The following is a 3,858-nucleotide window of genomic DNA, read 5'->3' as shown; positions in this document are numbered from 1 at the left end:
GAAGTGGCTTTAGCTTCTCAGTGCTGTGCTTTAACCCGCTGCGCCACCAGGGAGGGCCTATTGTCTTATTTTTAAAAAGTTATTTATTTTTATATGGAAGAATTGGCATACTGGCTAGAGGTGTGGGGGTTGGAGGGATAAGAGGATTCACCAGAGACAGAATGGAGAACAGAACAGGCAGAGCTACTAAAATATACTGCTGAGGGGAGCATTGGGTGTGACAGTCAATGTCTGCTGCGCCATATGGGTCATGTCCCTGGTTGGGGATCAAACTCTTGTTGCAGTGATGGCAACATTTAGATGATAAAGCTGCTTTTTGTTTTATCTGGAATAAGTAGTTAGGTCAGAGTTGAGACTGAAATTTCCCGAAATTTTTTTCTCAAATCCTGCTATATTACACTGCCTTTATCTCTTCCCCTTGTCATTAAAGGAAGGTCTAGGTATCTTCCTAGTCCCATGACTTCCTTTATTGATAAAGACAGTGATTTGTCCAGCCCGAGCTGGGCCCTGGCAACCTGAGCCTCTATCCTTCCTCAGAGCCTCGGGAGTGGTTCTATCTCCATGCCCATTCTCCATCATTCCGGATACTCCACTGGCCCCTCTGGCTATTGAAGTTCCCCCCTTTCTGCTTTCCTGAGACACTTGTGCCACCAAATTCCCTTTATTTAAATGGCCACTTTGTCAGAACTCAGAGAAGGTGGGAATGGTCAGCTCCCAGTGGTCAGGTGCAGCTGCCCTCCCTTGGGAATGTTAAAAAAAAAATCCAAGAAAGAAGATTCTTAGGCTCTTGAATGCGCGGTCTGATGTTGCAGGGTTAGGATAGCACCCTAAAATATCTATTTTGGGGAAACATAAAGCCCTTCACTTTCTCCCTGTATCAGGCTCCCTTTGCGGCAGGTCAGACGCTCTGCTCCATGGCTAACCAGTCAGCCTACTCATCCTGGTTGGCTTAAACTTTGCCAACTGTTAAGTGTTGCTCTTGATGCCCAGCCAGGGAAGTCTGCTAAATAAACCATCTGAGTGGGCCACCTGATTGAGCTGAGGGCCTCCTGTCCCTGCAGGGATTCCAGAGAAGGTTTGTTTATGGTTCAAGAGCAGCTCTGTATTTTTAGTGATGGTTTGGGGAAGAGAGAGGAGCTGGTTCTAAATACTTTTTCAAGCCTCCTTCCCAGGCTTGTAGTGTAACTAGTGTAAAGATATAAATGGGTCTTAAACACTCTTAACCTTGCTCCTTTTGATGCAGAACTCTCTTTCACTAACAATGTAAAATCTGCTGCAGTGGATGCTAATTTCAGGCACTGTGACTAAGTGAAAGGAAGGATTTCAAACAATGTAGGCGTGGAGCTCTTCCAGTTGTTCCTTAAATCAGTGACTCCCAATCTTGGCTGATCTTCAGAGTTGTCTGAGAAGCTTTTTAAATATACAGATTTTTGATTCCATTCCAAAAGTTCTGAAGCCGGCTCTCAGGGTGGGTGTACCACCAAAATTAGGTCGTTTTTTAAAAACTAAACTTCCCAGGTGCTTTTGATGACCAGCCAAGTTTGGGAATCTTGGTTTTAAACGCTCTCTCCTCTGAATATATATATGTCCTCTGTCTTTGATCTCTGGGAAGTTTCAAAAGTAGTTTGAGGACCAATTATAGGAAGCACTTTGCACAATATGTGGATGTAATTTGTGTAATTTGTTTGCTCTAGAAGTAAGACAGATTAAAAAAATTAAAAGTTTAAGAAGGAATGGAATTGTTGCAGGAATGAATGACAAAGTGAAATTAGGGAGGCCTGGAACTCTGAGTTCCTGCCACAATGGTTGATTCACTAATTCCCCCTAGCCAAGCTGAGCGAGGTCAAATGCAGAAGCTCCCTTGCTCTGAGGTCATACGGTTGCATCTAGCGAGCAAATCTGTTGCTCTCCTGTCTCATTATTTTGTTCCTGATTAATTTATTTAGGGGTGTTTAGTGGCTGGCAGGTGTTCCTGTTTATGCCTTGTAGTTTGTCTGTCTTACTGGGAACTGATATCCTTCCCGAGGTGTTGAGGGATTTCCTGTTTGAGAAGTTTTCCAGAATCTACGTCCAGGAATGGGAAAGACCTTCCTAAGATGGAAAATAAGGTGACAGCTGGGGCATTTTCCCGGAGGCCTGCGCAGTGTGTGGCTAATGTGACCTGTGTCGTCTTGGCTTTGTTGTAGGCTTAAGTTGAGGAGTGTTTTATTAATCCTCAGCCTTGGGACACAGGGCACCTATCAACTTCCAAACACATCTCTCCTAGAAGTTGTTGACCTCCGACCTGAATCTAAATGGGGTCTTTGATTCTAACTGCTCTTTGAGGTCCTTCTTTTAGATCCTCAAAGGCCATCTCTTGATCTCTGTCTCTCTGTGTGCCTGAGGAATGATCACATTGAAGTCTGGAGTCCAACATTTGGACAAGTGGCAATGCAGATGCAGAGAAACAGGAAGATTTTATGCTCAGTCCTACATTTGGGGTAAAACTTTCCCCACTCCTCTCCTCTGCCCCCACCTTAGGATCTGCTAACTACTTCCTTGGGGCCTGTGATTTTAGGTTCTCTTGTCTAAATTCCTGGCATTGTGTGTCAAATAAATGTTGTCAATCAAACCCTATTTTTTTCATTTCCACTTTTACCTTAACTAAGATGTATTGTTTCCATCCTACCCCTGTCTCTCTCTCTCTAAGTTTTATTTAGTTATTTATGAAGAACTGGGATGCAGGCCAGAGGTGGGGAGGTGAGAAATTTCACCAGAGCCAGAGTACGGGGTAGAGCAGGCAGCTGTACTGAAACATACTGCTGAGGGGAGCAGGGGGCAAGAGAGGAGCGGTCTGCTCCATGTGGGCCAGCTCCCTGACTGGCTGAACTCGTGCTGCAGTGATGGCCTGCACCACCAGGGAGGTCCCTGACCTGTCTCTTAAATCAGTAATCACCAAATACCTCTATAATCTAGAAGTTTAAAGAAACCCTTTTACACCAGCGAGCAGAAAGCATTGATAGAATTGGTGAATTGTTTGTGTGTCTTTTATAAGCTTAAATGTCAACTATGGGCTTAAAAGAAAAGGGATGCGGTTTCAATTTTCTGCCTTGCTAAGCCTCTCCAAGACTGGGGGGGAGACTTCTAAGCCTCCAGTGCTCCTGTTTTTTTTCTTGTGGCGTGAATGAATCTCACTATCATCATCTATGCTTGCTTTGACTTTATAAGGACTTTAGTCAAATCCTACGCATGCCCCTCTCTGCCAGTGATGGGTGGGCACATCTGTGACATCTCCTGCCTTTTCCTCTTGCGAGACAGAAGCCAGGGATTCCATATGACACTCAAGCTCCAGCTCTTTCCCCTCCCATATGCTCATCCCTCCTCCTCTGGTACTACTTAGGTCATTCTTTTTGCTGTGATCTCGTTACCTGTGTGGCGCATTGTCTTATATATCTGTGCCATTACAGTGATTGCCATGTGGATCTGCCAAGGACGTGAAATTTGTCTGGATTGGTAACCTGCTATTAAACAATGGGGGCCCACCCTGGTGGCGCAGCAGGTTAAAGCGCAGCACTGTGAAGCTATCAGCAGCCACTGTTGCATGAGTTCAATCCCAGCCAGGGAGCTGACCCACATGGCTCAGCAGACCTCTCCTGTCTTGCCTGCTGCTCCCCTCAGCAGTGTGTTTCAGTGGATCTGCCTGTTCTGCTCCCCACTCTGTCTCAGGTGAGTCCTCTCACCCCTGCACCTCTGGCCTGTATTCCAGTTCTTGTATGGATAAGTAAATAACTCGTTTTTAAAAAAAATTTTTTAAAGATTTATTTATTTATTCATACAGAACTGGGGTACAGGCCAGAGATGCGGAGGGTGAGAGGATTC

Source organism: Condylura cristata, unplaced genomic scaffold, assembly GCF_000260355.1.
Source record: "Condylura cristata isolate star-nosed mole 26May11 unplaced genomic scaffold, ConCri1.0 scaffold00020, whole genome shotgun sequence".
Lineage (NCBI taxonomy): Eukaryota > Metazoa > Chordata > Mammalia > Eulipotyphla > Talpidae > Condylura > Condylura cristata.
This window is presented reverse-complemented; position numbering follows the sequence as displayed.